The sequence below is a fragment of the Mus caroli genome, unplaced genomic scaffold (genome assembly GCF_978045245.1).
Source record: "Mus caroli unplaced genomic scaffold, Mus_caroli_1 scaffold_13, whole genome shotgun sequence".
Taxonomy (NCBI): domain Eukaryota; kingdom Metazoa; phylum Chordata; class Mammalia; order Rodentia; family Muridae; genus Mus; species Mus caroli.
This window is the reverse complement of record NW_028227268.1, coordinates 9,539,808-9,567,394: the sequence shown is the minus strand read 5'-3', so window position 1 is coordinate 9,567,394 and position 27,587 is coordinate 9,539,808.

Here is a 27,587-nt window from a genome sequence, read left to right as displayed (position 1 = left end):
CCTCCAGTCAGGATGGGAAGGTACCTTGCTTCAAGAGGGGTCGTAATCACAGCATTATAAACTCATCCTTCTGATTATACTTGCACAAACTAGGGAATCACCTCCAAAGAGTTCATACAAGTAGACAGTCTCTTTCAAATTGGGATTCATAGAGGCAGACAGCATAAGTCACCACCAATTAAAAAAAATGTTTTTTTGAATCAAAAACAATTCTACGGGAGCATCATCCAAATCAAATAAGCCCAGGGGGTTTCCACCACTGACCTTGGATCACAAATTATATTTCTTCTCCCACACACCAAGACTTCCCCCATGCAGTCCCAGGGACGACGCTAAAGTGTCAGCTTCAATATTAAAATTTAATTTTACATTTCCTTAGGCGGATCACTAATTCCAAGGTTCAGCTTGCCTAAACGTTCTGTGGTCGGGTGGATTTTAGTGGTCTTTAGGAGAGATTGCCTCAAATGAAGAAGTCTTTCCCGACAAGACCAGAAATATTTTCAAAGGAAAGTGAAACTCCCTCCCTGCCTTACAATTTAGCCTTCACAAATTTCAAATCACTCAAAACATATTTTGCTATCAAAATGGTGCCAGGTCCTAGGCAAGGGAGAAGGCTGCTCTGGCCTTACCCAGGATGCAGCAGCAGCCAAGTATTTATTGAGTTCTTGAGTCAGACATAGCAATGTGTAAAGAGATTTAGAGAAAGCATGGAAGTGAAGCCAGCTCCCTGCCCTCAGGGCACTTACAGTGTGATCAGAAGCCTTTTGTTCTCCTTCTCTCCTCCTCCTCCTGCTTCTTCCTCTTCTTTCTCCTCCTCCTTTCCTCCCCCTCTTACCCCTTCCCCTTCTCTCCTTCCTCTTCCCTTTCCTGTTGTCTCTCCCATCACTACCACCACCACCATCATCACCATCACCACCACCATCATCATCATCACCATCATCATCATCACCATCATCATCATCATCATCATCATCTAGCTGCCCTGGGCATCATCCAATTGTCAAAACAAAACAAACAAATAAAACAGAAACAAACAAACAAACAAAAAACCTGAACAAAGTGATAGACGAATTCACATCAGTTTTATACAATGACCTTAATCACCAATCCCTACAACTGTGCAGATTTTTCCCCCAGAAAGTTTCTGTACATATTTGGTTCACAAGGTAGGCATCAAAGATATATATGAAAAGCCCATGAGTGTTGCTGACATCAATAAAGGAAGCTAAAGAAAAGGAAATGTCTGAGCAGTGAGTAGTTCCTTAGGTCTGAATAGAGGGCAGGGGCAGGGAGTGGCTGGAGCCAGAGGAAGAAGGCTGATTCCAAGCAGCGGGCTAGGTAATAGATGCGGAGGCACGGAGTCCCAAGTAGCCAGGTGGGAGCTGCGGTTGCTCAGGCGACTGGGGCACAGCTCTCTTTGCTTTGGCGGAGATAAGGCCCGCTCGGAACTGCATTCGTACTGAACTCTCTAGCATAGGAAACAGAAAGAGTTTTGTCCCCTTCGGAGAGAGTCCCATTTTCCACTCAGGCCCCATTTGCGTGCCACAGCCCTGACTCTGCGATCTTCCCTCAATGGGCGCTTATGTTCTCGCCAGGAAGGTCAGCCTTGCTAAATGTTATGGTTTGGAATGGTCCGGCGCAAGGATGGAAAACCGAGTTAATTCAATTAAGGCCCCGGGGTCCTGGGCTTTGAACCAGCCACAGTCTCGATTTTATGAGAGGATGAAAAGTTAATTATTTGCTCAGTTTGAATGAGGTCGACTTTGAAAACCCCTTTCCAAAAAGAGTAGTTTTCACGTCAGCTTTCCTGTGGAAAATCAAGGCAGGTTGAACCCGGGTCACAGGACAACCTTGGGAACTGAGTCTGTCTGATATTGGGGTCCAGAATCTTCTCCTTTATCTGTCTCCTCACCATAAGTAAAGGGCCAGGTGTCACCTGGAAGGTGGCCCAAACCGTGTTTATCTGCATAGCTACTTTGAAATGTAAATAAGAAAATATAAGCTGAACTCTGTAAGTCAGGGTCTTAGGGTGCTTTGTAAAGAGATGTCTTAATAATTCATTCAGTGGGTTTACCCCATTTTCGACTGCTGGTTTCATTGACGTTTTGCCTAACTTTAATATTTCACATTAAAAGTCGTGCACACGTATGTGTGTCCGGAGATGAGGGAGCACTAGGATAATGTCACTGTTGAAGTGAGAATAATGTCATCATCCCTCATGAGTCCATATCAGCAGCTTGTGGGGTTTGTCCGTCCTTTGTCACATAGGATGGCACCACACACAGAGACACACAAGTTCATGTTTAAAACATTTATGCATCTGCCACCATTTTGGTTTTCATCACCACATACTATATAGCCATGTAAATTGGGATAACCTAAGAAGAGAAACGCATGGTTTCTCAGGAGAATCTTCGGAGGTAAAGGGCAAAGTGTGGGTAGTACTGCGCTGTAGTAAACCATCCAGTCCCCAAGCATGGTAAGAAATCACCATGGGGACATGAGGTCGCATCATAGCGCTAGTGTCTGTAAAGACACACTGCCTTTTAAAAGTCTGAGCTCATTGTAGTTACAAATGCATCAGGATTGATTTTACTGCTAGGTCCTTCTTGGTGGACAATTTTGTGGTCCTGAATTCCCTCTTGCATGGATCTGTGTAGCAGCATATAACACACATGCAATTTTTTTCCTTTTATAGTTAATATAAGAAACCAGAAGGTAAAGGTCTCCAAATATAAGACAAATTCCATAAAAAGTTATTATAACCTAAGTGAAAACTTTACTTCAGCAAGCTCTAGGAATATGGTTTTTTTTAAAACTATGACAGGACCAAAATCAAACATTTTGAGACTAATAGTCAACTGGGGCCTCTCTCTCTCTCTCTCTCTCACTCTCTCTCTCTCTCTCTCTCTGTGTGTGTGTGTGTGTGTGTGTGTGTGTGTGTGTGTGTGTGTGTGTGTGTGTGTGTAGAAAGTTGAGTGAGGTAAGTTGAAAGCCTCTGTTAGTGTCTAGGTTGTCTGGTTGTACGCAGGATGTCTCACAAGTGGGATGCCTCACATGCAGGATGTCTTACAGGCACAGAACTGAAACGATTGTCAGGAAGGAACAGCAGACTAGGTCTGAGGTCTGTCACAGCCCTTCAGCTCTCCCTTCGTTAGCTCCCAAGGAGTCAAGAGAAAAATGGAATGCAAAATACACCTCTTTCTCTTCACCCCGATGCCAAAATCTAGAGACTTAGTATGCCATCCTATTACAAACCATATAAACAATGGAACTGTCCAGAAACCTCAAACAAATGAATGACTGAGTCTTACCCTGTTCAAGTGAGCTTTCAACGAGCTTCTGGAGATAGAGCAAAGCTTAGACACAGTTCCCTGGCTTAGACTTGCTCATGTGGGGTGAGAAAGAGAAGGCGTGCCCAGTACAAGGTACTGGAATACAAAAGCACTGGTTACTTACTGTACCTTTCCTTGTTTCCAAAGCATTTCGACCAGCTTAGAAAAATGGCATGTAACACACAGTCATGTATTGAAGAGACCTGGAAAAGCAAAGTCAGCTCGTGTCAGATACGAGCACTGCTTAAGGCTAGAGGGAGGGTAGTAGTTCCCAGTTTTGAAGAATCGTGTCAGCCAGAAGAAAGGGGGGGGGGGACTAAATAAGGAGAGACAGAAGGAGACATGGTCCTAAACTGCAGTTACCAAGATCACGATAGTAGGTGGTACTCAATGCTTAGATGATAACTTATTAGGTAAAGTAGGAGGCAATGTTGGATGAAATTTCGAACGCACATGAACTTAACTTCCTGAAGTAGGTACTATTATTATCTCCAATATAGCAGTGAAAACACAGACATGGAGTGGCCAAGTAAATTGAGCAGTGGTCAAATGAGTTGCTTATATAGCTAAGAAGCTGTGGTTGTTTGCATGAGAAATGTCCCCCATAGGCTGAGGCATTTGACCACTTGTTTCCCAGTAGGTGGCGCTGTTGGGGGAGGTTTGGGTAGGTCATAAAGCCTTGCTGGAGGAAGTATGTTTCCGGGGACAAGCTCTGAGAATGTGCAGCCTCACCTTGCTTCTGGTTCATTCTCTGTGCTTCATGCTTGCCATTAAAGACGTTATCTCTCAGTTTCCTCTGCTGCATCTCTCTGCTACGCCTCTACCTCACTGTGAGGGACTCTTATCCCTCCAGAGCCATAGACTAAAAGTAATTCTCTTCTTTGAGTTGCCTTTGTTCATGGTGTCTTATCACAGAAAGAGAGAAGTAACTCAGACGGCAGCTGTGCATGGACTGTTCAACTAGGCAGTTCTTCAAGGCTCTAGTCTGCAGTCTTATAAGGTCACTAGTCTCTTCTCATGTTACCTCCATGTAGCATGACAAAGAGAGAGAGTTCTTAATAAACTTTAAAATTCTTTAAGCCTTCATGGATTCAAGAGTCTCCCTGAAAGCAAATATGTCTACAATCAGAAAAAGTAAATTTTTTTCCATGAAAATCAAAAAGGCAGGGTAAATTTTTGGTGCAGTCAGTGAGACCTGGGAGAGGCAATGACCTGTAGTGGTGACAGAGTCAGGAGGGCTTTATGGGGGATTCACACTAAAGGAACAGACTGGACTGGGGAAGGGGAGAACCTCTGCACGGAAGAGGGAGAGCACCTCAGCACTGGGGAGGGGGAGCACCTCAGCACACAGGTACTGTGCTTCCACTTGAGAAGTTTCCAGGCCGTATTGGAAACCTTGAATACCTGAGCTACACTTGTGTTCTGATCAGGATGCGGTTTCTACAACATCCCGAAGACGCTGCCTTCCTGAAGGATAAGATGGAAGGAAGAAAAAAAAATGTACAGAACCACACATTTTCTTGGCATCTATTTTGTATGTCTGCGAAGACTTGGAATTCTGTGGAGGAAAAATGCCCACCATCATGCCTATGCATTGTCTTCTTTGTTATTCTCCTGCATCCATGGCTCCTGTCCAGGTCCATGGTTTCTGATAAAACTGGCACAGCAGAGAACAGAAGACTAGAGGGAGAGGTGAAGGAGGGAGGATAGGAGGAGAAACAGGGAGGTGAAGAAGGGGAGAGGGAGAGAGAGAGAGAGACAAAGAGAGAGACAGAGAGAAAGAAAGAAAGAAAGAAAGAAAGAAAGAAAGAAAGAAAGAAAGAAAGAAAGAAAGAAAGAAAGAAAGAAAGAAGAGGAAGAGGAGGGGGAGGAGGGGGAGGGAGGGAGGGAGGCAGGGGGAGAGAGAGAGTCAGAGACAGAGACAGAGACAGAGACAGAGACAGAAACAGACCGAGACAAGGTTTCAAGGCCTGTATCCCAATGAATGTGACTGACTAAAAACTACAAGGATCTCTAAAGCCATGCTTATTAACAGGCTGGTGATAGATATGAGAAAGGTCATCCATCTGCAGCCACTGGAGCTTCCTTGTCTCCAGAGAATCCCAGGCAGACAAGAAAAGAGCCACAGCAGATATCTCTTTCAGAATACTCACTCACTTCAAAATCTAATGAGTGGGTGGTTGAAAATCTTCTCCGGGAACTCTAGCCAGCCTGGAAGGAGAGGGCTCTAAATGCAGCCATTGATGCCCTGATTAAGGGGAATAATTATCTCTTCCCTTTATTCTGCACAGAGAATTGCTAGGGGCCAAGCACCGATTAGTGCAGGCTAACAAATCCTGCCCTGCTTTCCACCACTCCCACCCCCACCCCCACCCCCACCCCCAATGGCTCTCAAATGAACAAGGCAAAGAACTTTTGAGCTGATCTAATTCATGAACCCGTAATACTCACCAAGCAGCCTCCCTTGCCATTTACCATTATGATGTGAAAACACACAACCTGATAGTCAATGTATCAGCTTTGTCTACTGTCACAGAAGCTAAAGAAGCAGCTGGCTGAGGGAGATACTCACCTTGATGCAGGCTGAAATTCTGCAACAACTTAAGTGAGATTGGGAGGAAAATGTTTAGGTTGATATTGACCAGACAGGAATTACTGGGTTTGTAGCTTATAAATCAAGTCACTTCCCACAAAGCAAATACACACAGATATAATACACACACACACAGATGCATATACACTCATACACACATACATACATACACACCCCATACATACACAAATATGCATACACACATACAAATATACACACAAATATGCATGTATATACACATACATACAATACACACACATATACATATATATATACACAAAACCACACATGCATACATATAAGTACAACAGACACATACACTCATGCATACACATACAAACAACACACACATACACATATATATGCATACACACACATGAACACAGGCATACACATACAACACATATGTACACACTTTCACATATATAAATATACACGCAAACATAAGCACATATGCATATATACATATCTATACACACAAACAGACACAAATATATGCATATATACACGTACATAAACATACACATACACACGCACACACACACATACTTGATGCTCTCAATTGTACAGCACTGCAGTTTTATATAGCCTTCGCCTGGACATCCTAATACCAAGGTTAAAATGAGGGTGATATTTCTTTTTTAGTGCTGAAGGTGTGTATGTTTTATGATCCACCCACTCTTCAGTTTTTTTCATAAGATCTTATACCACAGAATTCAAGACATTGTCAAATAAGCCACCCCCCAAAACCAATAAACAATCAATATGACAAAATGACAGCAACTTTCATGAAGACGATTAAAAGATTTTTTTTTTTTTGGAATCATCTAGAAAATCTGCAGAGTAAGTGGAGATATTCACAGCGTGAACTGTGAATATCTTTAAAGATCTTAGTTAAACAGTAAAGAGAGAGACAGACCTAAAGGGTGGCAACTTGGTGGGCGGTCATTAATCACGCTATCACTTTTAAATCGTTACTACTTCATTAAGTCGCCGGTGTGTAGTTGGCAAAAGCCCATGTGTTTATATGAGGCAGTATGGTGTTCCGTGAGGGACTATGCTGTGAAATGGCTACGTCGAACTATTTCATGGTTTCATCAATTCTTGTTCATCTTGTTCTGTGGTGGAAATTCTCAGGGCACAACTGAGCATGCTTAAGTATAGCTGCACTGCTACACCACAGAGGTCCATAACCCATCTGTGTAGTCTAAGGAAAGCTGTGGCCCCTATGTTCACAGGCCCACATCCCCCTCACATCATCTCTGAGTGCTCATTTATTTTCATTCAAAATATAATGGGAGAAAAAGTATACCACATATTTGCTTTGAGACTTTTGTAGATGCATATGATGCATCTGAATCATACACACCCCTCTCTCCAACTCAGCCTAGCTTCCCCTAACACATCTCCCCTCCAACTTTGTGCCTTGTTCTTTTCTTTTTCTTTTTTAATAACCCACCGCGTCTAACAAGTGCTGTCTGTATGGGTATGGGACTGAGCAGTGGAGCACAGGAGCCTGACTCTTTTTCCCAACAGCCACCAAGTGCCAATAGCTTTGCAGCTCCTTCCCCAGAACTTGGACCTTGGAAGACTCTTTCTTCCCATATATACTGCGATTTTGAAAGGGGTTGCCTTTTTTATTTATCTCTATGTGTATGAATCCACCCCACATGTGTGCAGGTACCCTGGAAGGCCAAGAGAGCATCAGTTCCTCTAGAGCTGCAGATATATGTTGGTATAAACTGTGCTGCTCTTCTTAGATGCTGGGAATCAAACTTGGATCCCTAACCACTAAGCCATCTTCCTGGTACCAGTCATGCTGGAATTTTTTTCTGCCTTGATCTTAGTACAGGTAGCCACAGCTGCTGGGATCTCAAAGGTGCAACAACCACGTGATGTCCAGAACACAGCATTTCACAGCACTCCCCCTCAGCCTGTGGCTCTTGTAGTCTTTCTACTTCCTCTGTTGCCATGGTCTCCGAACCTCAGGGTGTAAGAGGTAGGTATAGATGACCCAGCTATAGCTGAATTCTCTCAGTCTCTTGTTCTTTGCAGGAGCATGAATGCACACTCACGTACACACACACACACACACACACACACACACACCAACTTGGCAAAGATTGCCTAGTAATCTCAGTACTGGGGGTATTTTGTGGTCCTGAATTCTATTAGCTCAACTCTTTCAAGAAAAGAATGAAAAACAAAATAGAAAGCACACAGCCCACAAATCATGCCTGTGATGGCCCTAAGGATTATTGAGGGAAGAGAAATGAAAGAAATTAAAAAATTCAACAAGAAGAGTGACAGGTTGGAGTAGCGAGAGAGAGCAAGACAGGCTCAAACCAGGCAGCAGGTGGAGAAGATGTTGACTTTATTTAGCATTAATTACAGGAAAGGGTCTATAAAACGTGGTAAAAAATTATTAAACCTCCAGTGTTATGCCAACATTGTGCCATGCCCTGTACCAGAGCAGGTGTATTTTTCCTGGTCCCAGGGATTAAAGTCAATCACTGCTTTCCCATGTATTCTGGGTATTGCATTTCATTACTTTTTACTGACCTGTTTCTCGAGGTTTTGTGGCTTAATAGGCTCTGCTCTATGTAAACCCGTAGTCATGTCTCCATGTCTGCAGACAGAATGTCAGAGAGGGGAGGCTCCTTCAGCATTTGCCTCCCAGAGGTGAACTGACTGCACACTCGCTTCTAGAAATTTCTCTGATGTCAAATGTCTCTCTTCTCATTTTGCCAAGCTGGGATACTTGTCTAGGGTCTAAATGATTCACCTCTGGTCCTCTGCTTTTGTTATCTGTGGAAACCAGGAATTGCATCTTGGACAATCAGAACATTCTTTGGATAGCCATAAAATCATGCTAATTGATTCAAACCAAAGAGATGATGTGTTCACTACAAAAAAAATTGAAGAAAAAAAAGTATAATTCAAAGTATAATTGTCAAAAACTCAATTTAAAGTTAATACTCAAATTAAAACACCTAGGTGTGGCTGGAGAGATGGCTTGGCACTTTGGGGTGAGTACTACTTTCACAGAGAACCTGATAATTATCATTACCTAAAATGCCCTGTAACTCCTCACATACACATACCTACATGCAGTGCAGATACACACACACAAAAATATGGAGAGACATCTTATTTTTAAATCCAGGTACCTTTTTGTACTAGGCACTCAGCAGTACTTATTAAAATATTCATGAAAACCTAGAGGGTCCCATATGTGAGCAGAAAATGAACTAAGAATCCAGGGCATTCCTAATCTTGAAACTGATGTAGCTACTGACCCAGCCAGATGCTCCTCTCGTGCACCACGAAGGGACCAACAGCCTCCTGCAGCCAGGAACTTGTCATCCTTCTCTTATGTGTCCTGACTATGGTGCTGGCCAAAGTGTCCTTCCCTTTGTGTTTCTCCTCACTCCTGCCCATCCACTTTCTGAATTTTTTTTGTCCAATATCTTCATGAGAAAGGAAAAGGTCACATGTCAAAGTGTGACCCGACATCCCTTTTCTTATTGTCGGGATGCAAAGTGGTAGTCAGAGAAAAAATACAGTTGAGTATTTCTTATTCTAAGAGCCACACTCACAGGTTTAGTCAACCCTTGGTCAAAAGATTTTGAAAAGAAGACAGTCTCATCTATACTGAACATGTTAGATATTTTCCTTGTCAATGTTCACCAAAAAAACCCCACAGAATAACAATCGTTTATATTGCATTATAGGCAATGGAGATGATCGAAAGTGCACAGAGGTTCCTCATGGGTTATAGGTAGGTACTATCCTGTTTATATAAAGAACTTTGGGGTCTCAGAGAAGCAAAAGATGACTTGGACAGAGAACAGAACTATAGGGACAGTACAATCTCACACATGAGTAGAATGTGCCTGATACCTTTAGTCACTCTCAAGATTAGACAAAAAGGAGTCCATACAATCCCACTGTTTTGGGGTGTTGGGTGTTGGGGTTTGGGGAGATAGATGGCTCAGCAAACAAAGGCCTTACCACACAAGCTTTGGGACCACAGTTCAGTCACCAAGAAAGACATCCAGTTTCAACTTCTGATCTCAACATGTGATTGAACACACATGCATGTGCTCACACCATACACACATGCACAAAAACAAGTTTCAGTATTTCCTACAGATATACTATGATGCAACTACATTCTGTAGGATGGATAGATCCTGAGGGACTTAACCTTGTGAGCCACAGGAAGCGACATCTGTGCAATTTACTGTGTGCCACCGTTCATACACTGAATTTGAAAAAAAAATGTTTCTTTGAAAAAGAGACATCTGTTTGTTGGGAATTCGTATTATATGTTTTTATAGTTAAATCTTGCATATGATCTGGGTTCAAATCTTTAAGGTCACAAAGGCCACACTAAAAAACTCTTGTTAATGGATAAAAATGTATACAAATTACTTGCCAGAGGATAAAAAATTGGGAGGTTTTTGTATCATGTTTGTACAACTTGCTCTTAGTTTTACTTGTATTATTTTTTAAAAGAAAAAATATTTTTAATATACAGAAAGACCTGAGCCAAGTTAGACTCCCTCAGTCCGTTTGTCATCCCCTCTAAAAGCTCAGGTGACAACTCCTTAGCCAATGAGAGCTGGGTGGGAGTGCGAGGTGAAATTTTTTTTCTCTGTATGGCAGTATGTATTCTCTCTATATGGTTCCTTAATCTTTATATAATACTACTAGTATATGGGGCCAGACATTTCTGGGTGCGCTATCTCTGTCTTTCTCTGTCTATTTCTCTCTGTGTGTCTCTCTCTGTGTCTCTGTCTGTGTCTCTGTGTCTCTGTCTCTCTCTGTGTCTCTGTCTCTGTGTCTCTGTCTCTCTCTGTCTCTCTGTCTCTGTCTCTGTGTCTCTGTCTCTCTCTGTCTCTCTGTCTCTGTCTCTGTCTCTCTCTCTCTCTCTCTCTCTCACACACACACACACACACACACACATACATTCCTATCTCTCTTTCATTTGACTAATGATTTGGTAACTTCTCAATATCAGATCAATCAAAAAAAATAATCATGAAGATCATTATTTCTTCTCCTGTGTAGATAACACACACACACACACACACAATGACAAACAAAAGACTATTGAACTTCTCTCTCTTCTTGCCTACCTTACTAAATGAGCCCATTCCTAGGACAAAATCATTTGACAAGGAAATGTGCTTCCTACAACTTGATTTCCCTTTTCCTTCACGTTTAATTTAAAATTGATTTTCCATGCAACATATTCTGATTATAGCCCCCCCAAACTCCTCCCAGATCCTCCCCAATCCCCCACCCCTCCAATCCACACACTTTCTTTCTTGCTCTCATTAGAACACAAACAGGTGCCTAAGAAAATAAATTTAAAAAGCAAAAACAATCAAACAAACCAGAATAAGACAAAACAAACAAACAAATGGAAGAAAGGGAGCAAAAGGAAACCCGGGAGAAACACATAAAGATGCAGAGAGACACACAGTCTCATGCACAGAAACCTCATAAAAACGCAAAAACTAGAAACCATAACATATACACAAATGACCTATAAAAGGAAAAGAAGAAGAAAAAAGTCCAGACAACGCATCATGGCATTATGAGACAAAGAACCTCCAAATATGCCATTGGGCCCACTTCCTGTTGTCCATCTGCTGCAGAGGCTGGGGCCCTGACTTAAGAGTGGTTTTTATACCGTCTTAAGGCTGGCTCTGCATCTAGGAGACTTCCAAAAGTTCCTAAAGTACTCCAAAACAAAGTTCTTTGGTATTGGCTCTCTTTGAAGAAAGCAAGGACCCATTGGAGGTCAAGTTCCAGTATCCATCAGACCATCCATAGGGACTCAGGGGAAGGGGTCTTGTGTTGGCAAATTCACACATTCTTTATGAGTTCGTTGAGTGACTGCTATGGTCAGCATCTAGAGACTATTGCCAGAAAGCGCACACAGTTATTATCCTACCTCAGAATCTTCTCATTCCCTGGCCAAGAGTTAGAATAACTGGCTGAAGACCCGGGGAACTTCTTCTAAAGAGCTACACAAAAGGCAAAGCCAAACACCTCATAAAATTGTACTCCAGTCTGTAAAACAGTGAAGGAGACACAGAGTGGGGGGTGTTTCCTTGCTTCTCTGTATTTTATGAGGTCTCAATAAGCTTCCTGGGGCTGCTGTAAAAGATTTTTTTTTCTTTATAGTGGTTTGCCACAGGCAATATCCCTCACTCACCGTCTCATATCCAGCCTAGCTCCTGCCTCCTCTCCACACCTCCTCTCCCTTTGTTTAGTTTACAGGAAGTTTTCCAAGTCCTGTCTAGGCTCTGTCAATGGAGGTATATTTGGTCAAAAACATTTCTTTCCCCTCAAAGACCAGGCTCGCTAATTGCGCTGGAAAGCATTCAAATTAGAGGCTCATCAAGAATCTAAATTCAGTTTTATGTTAAAGAATAACTAAGTGTGATCTGAATGGACACTACAGTGCACCACCTAGATCCCATTCAAGAATAAACAGAGGGCTGATTTCTCCAGCGGCAGAATCTACTGAGACAGACCCCCACATTCCATAGTCATTAATAATGGCTTCCAAGGAGTATACCTGGTCCAATGTGGCTACGTCTTCTTCCAAGGTAGCTCATCCGTGTGACCAATCAACTGGTCCCAGAGCCTCACCCTTGTCACCGTGACTGAGACAAGTGAGGTGATGGTTCTAGTCCCAGAGCTTCCTATGGATTCTCTTCCCTTCCACAGCCTACTGTACTTCCTGTCTGATTTGTTTTTTCTTCAACTCTGTCAAGAGATGTTGATCTTTGAAGCTCCCAGTAACATTAGATCCCGACACCTATCTCTGTCACAGACTCTGCTTTCCAGAGAACCTAGCTTTTGATAGAATGAACCAAGAAATCAGGTACAAGCAGGGTGAAATGATTTGTTTTGTGCAATTTGAATGGAATAATCAAGGGTGGATTCTTTTTTTTTTTTAAAGTAATGTACATAGTTCATGACCTTAGAGATTCAAGAGCATGACATTAATGTGTACTTATCTCCAATGAAGGCTTCATGGTGGTTAACAATATGACAGAGAAACAATATGAAAAATGGATATTTCAGCTAATGTCATCCCCATTGGGTCCTGGAACATCTATGTTACCTGAAATTTCAAACAAAGGGGAGAGAGAACCTGTCAAGGCCATATCCAAAAGTTAGGCATGGCCCCCAGTTGAGGGATGGGGCCACCCATCCATCTCAAAAATTTTAACCCAGAATTGCTCCTGTCTAAAGGAAATACAGGGACAAAGAGTGGAGTAGAAATGGAAGGAAAGGCCATCCAGAGATTGCCCCACCTGGGGACCCATCCCAATACAGCCACCAAACCCAGATGCTACTGTGGATGCCAAGAAGTACATGCTGACAGGAGCCTGATATAGCTATCTCCTGAGAGGCTCTGCTAGAGCCTGACAAATATTGATGCAGTTCTTGCAGACAACCATCTGATTGAGCACGGGGACCCCAATGGAGGCGTTGGAGGAAGGACCGAGGATCTGAAGGGGTTTGCAACCCCATAGGAAAGAACAACAGCATCAACCAACCAGATCCACCCACCACCCCCTAGAGGTCCCAAGGACTAAACCACCAACAAAAGAGTACACATGGAGGGACCCATGGCTCCAGCTACACATGTAGCAGAGGATGGCATTATCAGGAATCAATGGGAAAGGAGGCCCTTGGTCCTGTGAAGGCTCAATTCCCCAGTGTAGGGGAAGGCCAGGGCAATGAGGAAGGAGTGGGTGGATGGGTGAGTGACAGACCACCCTCATAGAAGCAAGTGGAAGGGGGAATGACATGGGGGTTTGCAGAGGGGAAACCAGGAAAGGGGATAACATTTGAAATGTAAATAAATAAAATAACCAATAAAAAAGAAAATTGGATGAATATAGAAATCAAGCACATAAGAAATCTTGCTTTGAAACAACCCACTCTCAAAAGAGCCCATGCTCTCTAGAAGACCAGCATCAATCCCTTATAAAGTAATAGCCTCCTTCCTGTTGACTTATTTACCTTTTTACTGGGTCCCAAATCTTACCGTTTCTACCATCATGATATCACCACATGGAGACCAAAACTCCACATGTAAACCAACAGGAAATACGCTCAAAACACACCCAGAACACAGAAGGTGAGACTTTGAGACACAATGCCCCTGTCAATGGTGACCACCTTACTGGAGACATGGAGTACAGCTGATGGGCTCTCATCACTGGGAGACAAAGTACTTACACCAGAGGCCAGGAATATGCCAACAATGTAATGATTCTGTAGAGATGCTTCAGCGGATAAAGTGCTTGCTGTTCAAACACGAAGACCTGAGTTCGGATCGCTGGCTCCCATGTAAAAACTGAACATGGCAGCAGGCATCTGTGACCCCAGCATTTAGAGGCAAAGCCAGGTGGATCTTTGGGAACTCATTGGCAAGCCATTCTAGCTAAAATGCTGTTCTCTGGATGCAGTGAGGAATCTTGTGTCAAGAAAATACAATACAAAAAGGTAAAGAAAGTGTTCCAGACCTCTCTACATGCTGATGTGTGGGTGAATATACATAAATACATATCACACACACATAAACAACACATACACACAACACACATAAACACACACACACACAAATGCACATACACACAGCACACACAAACACACACAGCCCACACAACACATACACACAATACACATAAACACACACACACACACATATGCAGGGAAACATGCCACCAGAAAGACAATGTAGTTGAGTGCCCACTGCTAAGCTTGATAGACTAATGTAGAAGAATGCACACCAGAGGACAAGAATAAGTCAACAACATGATGACTCTCCAGAGACGGCTCCGTGGATAAAGCGCTTGCTGTTCAAACATGAAGACCTGAGTTCAGACCCCAACTCCCACCTAGAAGCTGAACATGGGGACAGGCATCTGTGAGCACATACTGTAGAAGAATGGACACTAAATGGGAGAAGTCTGAAGTTTAATGGTAGCCAAGTGTGGTGGGCCCTGACAACCTGAGATAGAGAGATCCGTAGTTCAAGGGCAAAGTGGGCAACCCAGCAAGTCCCTGTGCAAAAAATCAAAATAAACAAAACGCTTGAGTGTTGAGGTAGCTCAGTGGTAGAGCACCTACCTTGTGCTCAAAATTCTGTGTCTGAACCCCAACACTGTCAATAACAATGATGGGCTAGGAGGGGAAGCGGACAATTCCCAAAGCCGCACAGAAGGAGGCTCCGACTGCAGTAGAAGCCTGTACTGGGGGCAAGAGACTGAGCCAAGGAATTTAAATTCCTAATCAAGCCAGGATGGCTGTCAAGGTCAGAGGCCTGCTTAGAAAGAATGGAGTTCCCATTTGTAATATGGAGATATCTGGGCTGAAGATACTCATAAATTCTCCAACTTCCTTGGATGTCTTCGAACCTACAAAAGAAACTTAAAGATACTGGCATATGGAAACCTTATAAACCCAAAAGGTTATCATCATCATCATCATCATCAGAATAATGGTTGCACAATCTCCTCACTTCGGAGCTCCTACACTTTGCTTGGCAGAGAAAAGATGACATGTGCTTCTGGACTATTGGGGTAAGACCCTCAAAGATTTGCTGATGTGATCGTTCCTTAGACCACATATGTCGGGCACACTGGTCTGTTCTTGCTTCTCTACTCACATGAGCACAGTGTCTGTAGGAACCTGGACCAATGTCTCTGGAAAGCCTAGTACTACTGTGGAGGCACCTGGATAATGATAACTGCTGATATATTTGCTTCAAGACAAGCAGACGATTCCTAGCCTTCTTTTCTAACAGGCTAGGAACAGAACTCATCCCTTAGGGCAGTAACCACAAGCCATCCACTAAGCTCATCTGCTCTAGCAAACCAACTCATGCAGCCCAGTACCTGGACACAGGCTACTGTGATCGGGTCATGGTAAACCCGAGTCCACCTGCGTTTGTAGAAGTCACACAGGGGTATCAATGGAGATAAATTGGGGAGTAGCCTCTGATACAGAGCTTGGAAAAACTTTTCTATAAAATGTTACTGATAGATATTTTAGTAGTGTATGAGCAAAGAGGCAAAATTGAGGCGATTGTATTAGACATGGATCTATTTAATCATGCAAAATGCAACCTTTTACAACTGTAAAGCAATCTCGTTTCATAGGCTGCTCATAGAGAACAGACTCTAGTAGTGTCATGCAGATTCAATTCTTTTCAACATAAAGGTTGGGACTAACTTCTACTCTCCCTTTAACAATGAAGTATGTCTTTTAATTATCTTACCCAGGCACCTTTGTACTTTCCACTTTGACATGCCAGTCTCTCCCTCTCCTCTCCCTCTCCCTCTCTTTCCCTCCCCCTCCCCTTTTTCTCCACCCTCCCCCTCTATCTCCCTCTCTCCCCCTCTCTCCCTATTCCTCCCCCCATCCCTTCATCCCTCCTTCCCTCTGTCCATCAATTTCAGTTTGTGCCTGTCCAACTATTCTTGGGTATGGGGCCAGCCTCTAGAGCTGGTTGATTTACCAGCCCAGTAATCACACCTTTAAAAAAAACCAGAGTCTCCCTCTCCTGGCAGCTTTAAAGAGTCAATAACTCTTCAGCCAAAAGTGGGGCATCATGCCCACTCCCCACAACTCCCCTTGTCTGATTTGAGTTTGCACAGAACATGAACATGCGGTCATAGCCTCTGTGAGTTCACGTAGGCAACAGCCTCATTGTGCCCAGGAACCAAAACAGTTCTGTTTTCATCCTGAAGCATTTTCTTCTGAAATATTCCAACTAGGGAAAAAATTAAAACCTGAAACACTTCTCCCCTTGTACCTCAATAAAATAATTATAATCTAGGTGCGGTAATTGGAGTATTTAGTGTCTTGGCTGTTTTAATGGGATCTAAGATCAGAGAGAACATAATGTGGCCTGTTTTAGAATTTAGAATACTGTCATCAGAAAATGTTTTCTTTTACATAACCTAAGATACGTCATGCTATAAAATTTACTACAGCCCTTGCTGCTTCATGCTGTCCGTCCCAGGGCCCAGGGTTGAACTGAAATGAATCAGTTTTCCCTTGACACTTTTGTACAAACCAGGCATAGTTATTTGCATGTGCGATCCTCCCTATTGGGCTGTGACCATCAGACTTACTTGTCACAGTTCGGCCTCCAGAATCAAGTATATTAACTTTCACTTAGTAAACTTTCTACAGATGTGGGCTAAGTGGAGTGGTTAAAGTTTGTATAGAGGGGTCAGTTTTTCTCTGTTTGCTCAGAAGACTACAGAAGAATCAAAATGTCTTTTTAGTGAAGCCCAAGGTTCAAGAGGGATACAGAAAAATCATGTGTAATTGCTATGTTTCTTACACATTAAAAATGGCTATCAACACCCATTTCTTAATGACCACTTAATCCTTGAGAAGGGTGCCAAGATCTTTCAGGGAGGAAAGAATAATACTCCAATGGCAATGCCGGGACAACTGGAGTCTTAAACACAAGAGGGGCGGGGGTTAGACCCCCTACCCCATGCCATATACAAAGCTTGATTCAAAATAGATTAATGTTCCAAATATAAGAGCTGCAACCATAAAAAAAGATTAATGTCCTGAATATAGAAGCGCCTAGGTCATAAATACAAGGGCTGTGTTTTCCAAGATTGCTAAGTTAGGACCCTGACTCTCATTTACAAAGCTACTTAAAGGGACAGAAAACATGCGAGCACGTGGCACCTCTACAAATGTTAGCTTTAAGACGGGGCCATTTGTAATGCTTGAGTCTAAAGTCAAGCAAGAAAGATAAGAAAGACTTGAACTTCCCACAGGGTCATCACCAGAACATTGTGTCCATGTCTGTCATTCAGAGGAGACCTCTGCAGTGAGCTTTCTGCTTTGTCAGCAGGAGAGGCTCCTGGGATGCCTCTCCTCATGACACTCCTCAAAAGTACTCAGCTCAACTAAGTTAGAAAGGAAAGTACCTAGACTAGATGAGTGTCTTCTGTTTAATAGAGCCTTTGGGGTGGTTTTTTTTCCCTTTCTTTTCTGCTTGACAGGCGTTCACAGCCTTGTAGATGAGAGCACAAGACACCCATGTTTACATTCTGTAAAGACTTCCTTGCCTAAGATAGAGTCTCATTTCCTGTTGTCACTCTTAGGACATTAATAGGATGAAGTCCTTTACGCCTAAAGAAACTATGTGGCATCTTTATCATTTATCTAACGATCCAGGAGAGGAAGGTTGTGGAGTTATGAAACAGGTTAGACTCTGGAGTCTCTAAGAACAGCTCCTTAGTGATGAGATCTCAGAGATCTTACTCATTTGATCCCCCTGTTTCATCATCTGTGAAGTGGGAGTGGCTATGCTTACCTACCGGGGCTGTTTGTGAAGAAGCTGGATATGTCCCGTGCTGAGAACAGTCTATATGAGACCTTGCTGGCTGTCACAGAAGCCATTCAAACACAGGCCCAGGACTGGATGACTAACTCTGTCAGTATAGTACTTGCCTTATAAGCAAGTGGACTGGAGTTCAATCGCTAGAATCCAGGTACAATGCCAAGCAAGTGGCTCACACTTGCAGCCTCACCACCAGGAAGCAGAAACTGATAGACATATCCCTAGGCTTTGCTGCCCAGCTAGCCTAGCTTAACCCTTGAGTTCCAGGCCACATGAGACCTTTTGCCAAAGAGTAATGATATTTTCTAAAGAACAATACCTGGCCTCTGGCCTCCAGCTGTAGATGTATTCAGTTATATATCTGCACAAACATGTACACAGGAACACACATATACACAGAGTCCCTCATCTAAAGGCTGTACCCCGAGGATCATCTTTGAAATGGACTCTGGCTCACCATCTCACCAGCTGTGTGATCGCTGGTACTTGCTCCCTGAGTCTGACTTTTCCCTCTGCCTAGAATACAACACTTTTGAGAAATGGTAAATGAAATAAAGCATGCAAACAGTGTGGCACAGCAAACACTCAGTTCAGAATACTAGTTCTTTCCCTTGAAGGTGTCTGGGTGGCTATAAGCATAGCTCCAAAGGAAATCCATCTATTAGCTTCACTCTCTGTCACGTGTAGCCAACCGCATCTGGACATCGAATTTAGCACGCATAAGGTCCACTTATCTCATGTAACTAAATTAACGTCTAATGATGGAACTAACTTTAGACACAAAGAGAACGAGAAAGAAGAAAGGAAGAAAATGAAGAGAGGGTGGAGGAGGGAAAAAAAGCTGAGGCATCAGATGCTAACACCAAGATTCCACATCCTAAACTTTATGTTGGCATCTAAACGTGGATCAGCCTCCCCATTTGGTAGGGAAATGACATCCTACAGAAAACGCTGACAGTAGCTTGCCTGGTCCCCAATCAGGGAATCACTTGGAAAACATACATTCCCAAACAAAAGACTTGCCCATTGTCCTTTATGCAAAATAACTTTGTGCTCTAAACATTAGCAATAAGAGAAGAACTTTCAAGAATGGTTAGTTGCAGAATTGCAGCAATACAAAGACAAATTTCTCTATAAATACTAAAAAGTTCAAAAGGATTTACCACAAAAATAAAAAAAAACATATTCATTTCTTTAGGGGAGAAATATAGACAGGACAGACTCTAGAAAAGAATTATGGACTGGACTTTTCAAGCTTGATCCGCTGTCCGTATTTGGTGTCTCTTAGTGATGAGGAGTATTGCTCTAAGGATGAATGCAGTGGGATTTCTGTTCTCTTAATCCATCTGGACCAAAAGAAGAACCTATTTTCAATACCTAAATCCAAGGTCTTTCCTTTGACCTCATGACTTAAGGCAGGCCATGCAATATGAGAGACAAACTTAAACTAAACCTGTTATTTCTTGTGATCAGAAAATCCACATTTTAGCAGGCTACCCTATATTTTATGAAGTTATCCAAAATGCCCTCCAGAGGGAGACAGGGAGGATGCAGAAACAAAGGTCGGGTTGTGCTTCATCTGACTCTTGTTCAGAAAGGAAGAGGTGAACTGAGAACTAAAGACATGCAACATCAAGCATGCTAGATAGCAACTGAGCAAGGCCTCAAAGGTGAGCTATTTAGCTAAGAGATATATCTCACAGCTTGCTTCCCACATTGATAAAAGCACTGGAATCTAATCCATGTAGATTCCCAAGGAACATAGAGTCTTTGCCTCTGAGGTATTTCCAATACAACAAGGAGAGTTAAACAAGATGGTAGCCATGGAGAGCACTCAGAGAACCAAGGGTTCCAGTATAAGGCTCTCTTCTCAGAGGTGTCTAATCATTTGCCCTATCCCTTTCAATGCTTACATATAATGTGCTAGCCATGTGTGTGTGCAGATGCACCCGCTACATCTCCAGGCCAAGACAATATGCCACTGCACAATCCTGAGAAACAGTTAATACAAACTGGCTTTATCAGCAGCTCAAGTACTATGGAAGGGTTTCAACTTTTGACATAATTTTCCCCAATGATAAATAGCTCTTAGGGAATTTTCAAATATTCAACATATATTCCTCCTCTAATTTCCATGGAGGCTGCTTTTCTGGAATAGTGGATGATTATGGATGATTAGAACAAAGAACCACAATTATGTACAAGGTGGAATTAGCATCTAGGCTCAGATAATCATTAACAGTTTTCAAGTGTTCAATTAAATATTTGTACTGTAACATGGGACTCCAGGCAACTTTTTTTTTAAAACCATGAAGTTCCAACCTCAACTACAATGTAGAACAAAGAACACCATCTACCACCATGCACTCAAGGCCTCTCAAATTGTAACCACAAGAATGTACATAGCATCCATTTCCAACTGCTTCAGGAGGTAGTTATAGCTGAGATGAAAGGCATCAGCCTAGGAGATCTAATAGTATCTAGCTACTGAGTGATGAGGATAGGGTATGGCAAAAATGGAGTTTAGGGCCCTTGGCTATTTATTTTTAGAGTAGAGAGAACATACAAGACAAAATGAAAGGCAAAAACCGACACATTTCAGCAGCATGACCCTATATATGTTAGATATATACAGTCAAAATGTCATATTCTCTCTAAGGCCAAGTAGTACAATGCTAATAACATGAATATTTTAGATGGATGCAGAGTCAATTTTTCCCAAGTGGTTTATGTCACATTCCACAGAATACAAGCACGTGTTGCTGTAATAATGTTCATACTGATTTTAGAATTAAATAGCATCATGCAGTCTATGTAACTGACATAGTTTGTGGATACACACAGAAGATCAGGCTGAGACTTAGGAAAATTGGGCAATTTTCAGTTTTCATGATAGGTCAAAGTTCAACTTCTGCAAGTCTTAGTTCAAGGTTCATCTAATTTTCGTTTTCTGTCTTGGGGATAACCTCACTAGGGAAGCTTAGATGAGTCAAGCATTTCAAGCTGCAACTCAGAATGAAGGGTGCACCATGGAGAGCCGTGCTACCCAGATCCATTCTCAGTATTAAAAAGCAAGCACCTGCCATCCCTTTCTAGCTCAAAGAGGAGTCCCTGCCAGGAACTCCCTATGAATAGTATCCATATCTGTTCTTAGACAGAGCCTATGTGAAAAAGGAAGAGAAATAAAATTGTAGGCAGTCTCATAAGTTCTTGTTATTGAAGCAGGCCCAGAACATCATGAAGGAATAGATAGGTTTGAAGCAAAACAAGGCCCCAAATAAATAATAGCACCATAATATGCATATGTTTTGGAATACTATGCATAAATTGCACCAGGAGGGAGACTCATATCTGACTACCACCCCACCCCACATGTAAGTGGTCCATGCTAATATGTTGAGAGAGGTCATGGACAGGTGCAGTGTGCTGGCTTCTAGCTGCTTCTGGCACGATGGCCTGTATGCTTTCATCAGATGTTCTTTAATTAGTAGTGGGTTGTCCCAACTGAGGGCAGCTTGAATAGGAAGGGTTATTTGAACTACCCACCTCATGCCTGGCTCCTAGAACTTTTGGCTTATTATCAGAAGTGTCACAGTCATAGTTACTGCCAATGAGTCTGAAGTCATCTGATGGCAGCCCCTTGAACTACAATCATCACCAAAGGACAGACTCTTTGGGGACCTGAGTAGAGGCATCATGATGAACATTGAGAGATGGGTGAGGTCTCAGGAGAAGAATGCAGGCAAGGAACCTAGGAGAGAAGCGTTCCTGAATGGAGCCTTCCGCTCAGAGAGCAATTGTTGCTGCTCATTTTTTGGAACTCAACAAACTAAGGTCTTTCAACAGTGGGAAGAGATACAAACTAGAGAGTGGAACTTTCTACTTGGTTTCCTAAACCATGAGTGAAATGGCAAAGGAAAATGCTGTAGGTCACTGTAAGGAGCCAAGCTGTTGAAGGATCACAAGTTCCCTTGACCAGACACGAACAATCAGGCTTCTGTTTCACATCTGAAGAGAACATTACTTACTGTGTTCAAAGTGGAACACAACAGCCATCCGAAGCAAGTTTTCTATTACTAGGTCCTGACAGGCCTGAGAAGACTCGGGCGTTGAGGAGAGTGTGCCAGCAAACCTTTACAAATCACAAAATAAAATGCAAACTCATCCTGAAACACCTGACCTTGAACTAAGGTCTTTGGAGAACTAGTCACAGTATGTGTCGTTCAAGCTAGGTTAGTGGGGAGGAAGAGCCAGAGCTCAACTCTTCTGTCTCTGTTAAAAGTATGGAATGTTTGTGGGTGGGTGAATATTCAACGAGTTTCCTGCTAGCTTTCTCAGTGATGACCTTAGAGTTTATGTTTTGATGCTTAATGGTCATGGGGATCAGACTCAATCAACTTAGGGATCTTCACACTGAAGAGAAATGAGAAGAGAGTGTGATGGTTCTCTTCTGTGTCTCCAGAACAGGAAGCCGATGCCTTCACCCATTCACCTGGCCTCTCAATGACTTGCTTCCACAGGCTCGCATTCACTCCGGTGATTGTTTACAAGTCTTGAGAGATGGGGAAGAGGTTGAGTAAATAACTTAGTTGGTAAAAGGATGTTCATGCATACAGAGAGTACTGAGTTTGACTCTTTGAAACCCTGTCAAATACTGAGTTTGGTGTGGCACGCTTGTAATTCCAGCACTGGATAAATGGAAAGACAGAGATCCCTAGGTTTGCTGGCCAGCAGAGTCTAATCAGCAAGCTTCAGGCCAGTGGCTCGGTCTCAAAAATAGAAGTGGATGGAATCTGAGGGACATCTCTTGAAGTCAGCACATGACCTCCACATGTGAGTACACATAGACAAGCAAGCAAGCAAGCAAGCACACACACACACACACACACACACTCATGGGAAGGGAGGAATGGAGGAACAGATGGAGGAAGAGAAGAAGGGAGAAAGAGAGACAAAGACAAAGACAGAAACAGAGGGAGAACACTATGATGGAGCCAGCAATAGTAATGTCATGGAGCCAACTATTCCAGGCAGAGAAGTCAGCAAGATTTCTTGCAGATGCTTGACCTAGGTGAGGACATTCCTTCTGGTGGTACAATTAAGAGGAGCTGCAGGGTCAGGGAAGATAGGACCTGGAGAACACAGGGTCCCCATGCATTTTCTCTCTTGGAGTAATGAAGTATAAAGTTGATTCTTTGTGTTATCAACCATCAAGTCTCTGAAACTACAAAAGCAGGCCCATTTCTAGGAGGCTTACAGGGAGTCTGGAGCTGGCCTCCAGCATTTCACTGACACTCCACAACAACCTTCAAGAGCAGGCATCACTTTTATCCTCTTTCACAAGTCAGGAAACATGGGCTTAAAGGCTAAGGAACTTGCCAAAACTGTCCTGCTGGAGACTCCATACCAAAGGCAAATGACAACCACGGAGTGGGGTGGGGGTAGTTAAATGGCCCCTGCTATTGTTTGAACTCCCACCCTACACTCAGGAATAAGAATCCCAGCAGACACAAGTTTAGGTATGTTCTTCATAAGCAAGGAAGCAAGGTGAGGGACATTAAGAGGAGCCATATGGAAAAGCCAGTTTCTTCCTCCTGGTGCCTCCTCTGAAGCTGCTGAAACCTCAATTGGGAGAAGCCTGAGGTCTGGGCTGGCCCCTGGGTGGATATTTCCATCCATTCTGAGTGCTGAGAAGCCTTCAGTATCCCTCTCCCAGTGTGGTTAGAGGTGGAGGAGAGTCTGGGCCTCAGTGCCAGGGACCACACCCCTTTGTCAGGAACATTCAATTAAACAAGAAATAAAAGAGGGGAGCAGAGAGTGTAGACGTTGCCTCCCACCCCCCCACTTTTCTTGAGCATTCATTCTTACACGTGCACACTCATGCAAGACAGGCGGATGTCCTTCCCTGGGGTCCTCGAGCTTCTGGTGAGACATTTTCCACCTGGTGCCATTCTGCACTAAACACTCCTCAAACCTAACCTGAGCCTCCTCTGACCGTCGGTGGGGATATTTTTAAAGGCATGACACAGAGAAGTGTGACACACTCGGTTTTCTCAGTGGGTGGGTAGAGGGCTATTTCATGTTGTTCTTGTCACTGAGCCCAACATTACAAGTGTGCCCTTCATTACTACAGCGAGAGGCTTCTGCAGCCCGAGCCAGCACAGTGTGTTCCCAAAGATGGGAAAGTAACCTGGACAGTGTGCGAAAGAGGGAGTGGAGGCCTCTGGGGACAGGACCTGCCCTGCTAGATGCTCCTTTGCACCTCAGGTTCTTGGCCACAGTGTATAAAATGTCCCAATGGCTGCTACTTAATCCCCTGTGTTAATCAATTACTGCAACTGAAAAATTGCTAGATTCTTGGTTACTGAGACCTCCATCATTCCGTGAATGATTAGTGCTGTTTTGTCCCTACCCCCACTTCTCAATTCCCCCACTTTCTTTTTCATGGAGGGGGGATATGTGCACATCAAACTGAACATTTATAGGGCATTAGAACTAAATACCTGTCTCACCATTTACACGGAGAGATGCTAGTCAAAGGACTTCATTGTTTCCTTGGAGCGAGATGGGAGACAGTGGGGTACACCTGCCTTGGGCACAGGCAATAAAAAGGTAAACTGAAGGTTGGGAGTTTAAAGGCAATTATGGAAATAATTAAGAGTGGGCCTGCTTTTCTCTTGGTACCTTGCATCGGCGAGTCTAAATAATATCAGTTGTAAAAGGTTCCTTCCTCTTTAAGAAATCCACCCCCACCATTTCTCCCCACTCTGCCCCCAAGAGCTGCTTTGGAGGAGGGAGTTGAAAGTCTGGATTTGTAAAATCGGTTCACATTCATCTTATTTTCTACTAATTGAATGCAACACTTACATTTTTTGATAGCAACCTGATTTCCCCTATTTATTGTAACAGGAACATAAGCGTTAGTCCCTTCTGAGCAATGAGGAGTGAGCCATCCCTGTAGTGAACTCAAATGCTTGAAAGAGGATCTTGGGGGCAAAGACATATCCCTGTGGCTTGCAAGAATAAGGACCTGGATTCAATTCACAGAATACATATTAAGAAACAAGTGGCTCGACACAGTGGTGCGCACTTTCACTGAGAAAGCAGAGGTAAGTGGATGCCTGGGGCTTGATTGTTAACCTGCTAGGTAGTGCCAGAGAAGTGGGGGTCCATATATCAAAAAATAAAATAAATGGCAGATTGTGTCTAAGAAATGACACCTGCAGCAGTCTTCTGACTCCCACACACATGTACACATGAACATGAGAGTCTCTCTCTCTCTCTCTCTCTCTCTCTCTCTCTCTCTCTCTCACACACACACACACACACACAGTATACACACAGGCACATACACCTATATGTACACATAAATACATACACATGTATACACATAAGTGAACACACGAACACACATACACACAAGTGCACACATGCACATACACATAAGTACATACACACAGTATAAACCCAGGCACACATGTGTACATGCGCACACATGTACACATAAAATATACATACATATACATATACATATACATATACATATACATATACATATACATATACATATACATATACATATACATATACGGGCACACATGAATACACACACAAGTGCATACCTGCACATACACACAAGCACACACACACACACAAAGAAAGTGGCTCTCAGAAAGAAGGTACCTGGCTCTGTGCTCCTTCTGATTTTCTCATAGTTACTTCCTTTACAGAAGGCTCAGGGTTGCCTCTCACATAGCCCAGAGTCAGCTGGGTCTCATTGCATCTCCCTCCTTCTTTAGGGTCTAGACCAAGCCTTGGCCATTTCTAGGTTATAACAAAGGTCTACAGACCACAATTCAATCACCAAATTCAGCCCAGTGTCTGTTAGAAAGAGGTGTTGAAATATTGACCTACATGCTATCCGCAGATGATTTGACTTTGATGGCAGAATCCAGTCTTTGTGACAGACTTTGGGCCTTAAAAAGTCTAAACAATTTTCTATCTGAGCCTTTCTAGAAAAGAGTTGCCAGGCATCACACTAGAAGATCTGTATGGCCCTTAGCTGGATGTATTGTTTCTTCTCTTGATCTCTTACAATTCATTCTCTACCAGGCAGGCAGCTTTGTTTGTTTATATGTCATACCATGATAGAATATGACCACTCAAAGCTGCCCATTAGCATCCATTATAATAAGAATAAAACACACTCTTCATTCCCTGGGCCAAGAAAATCTCACAATCTGGCCTCTGATTCCTTCCATAATCCCTTGACACAGAAGCACAATCTCCCAAATGTATACAGGGAAGCTCCAACACCCAGTGTGTCTATATACAGGAATAGTTCTGAGGAAGGCGGTAAGATTAAATAAAGTTGTAATGATGGCGTTTTGATCCAACAGGCCTCTTAGACATCTAAGAAGAAGAGAAAGGTAGAAAGCTACCTCTCTCTTGAATGAATTAGGGAATAGTTTAGAAAGAAAGAATGAGAAGGTGTCTGTCTATAGGTTGGGAAAAGATTCCCTGCTAAAAACAAAATGGGACTGTATCTTGATCTCGGAGTGCAGAAGGGGGAGGAAATGAGTTACTGTTAATCAAGCCATGAAGTCGCAGGATTTTGTTGTGGCAGCTTGATGGGAAACCTTCTCTGTTTCTGGTACTCTGACCTGGTAGCCCAGGAGGAAGGCGTGCTCCTGGTTTCCTGATGCTTGCTGTTTGTTCTCACGGAGTGTTCACCCCACTGGATCCTGCTGGAGCTGTGACTCCTTACTGTTCAAGAAACGCCACAAGGATTAATTATTTCGAATTTGGCTATGTTTAGAATCACCTAGGAGAGGTCCTCTGGAGAATATCCATCTGTGGCGGTGTTTCTAGAGAGGTTTAACTGAATGAGAGTCACAGCATCACGTGGGTTAAGATCCCAAACTGGATATAAAGAGGAAATGGAGAGAGATATCTGGACATCATAACTCACTTATGTTTCCCAACTATAGATGCAAGGATGCCAGCTGCCCATACTCCTTCTCCAGGCCTTCCCACCAGGATGAACTGTATTCCTTCAAACCATGAGCCAGAGGAAACCCTTTCTTCTTTAAGTTGTTTTTGTCAGATGCCCTGTTACTCAACAAGAAATGTAAAATGATGTGACGACTTTGGTTTAATGTCATTTTTCTCAGACTCTATTGCTGGCCAAGATTTTAAAATAACACCTCCACCCATATCCTTCTTGATATATGATATCCAC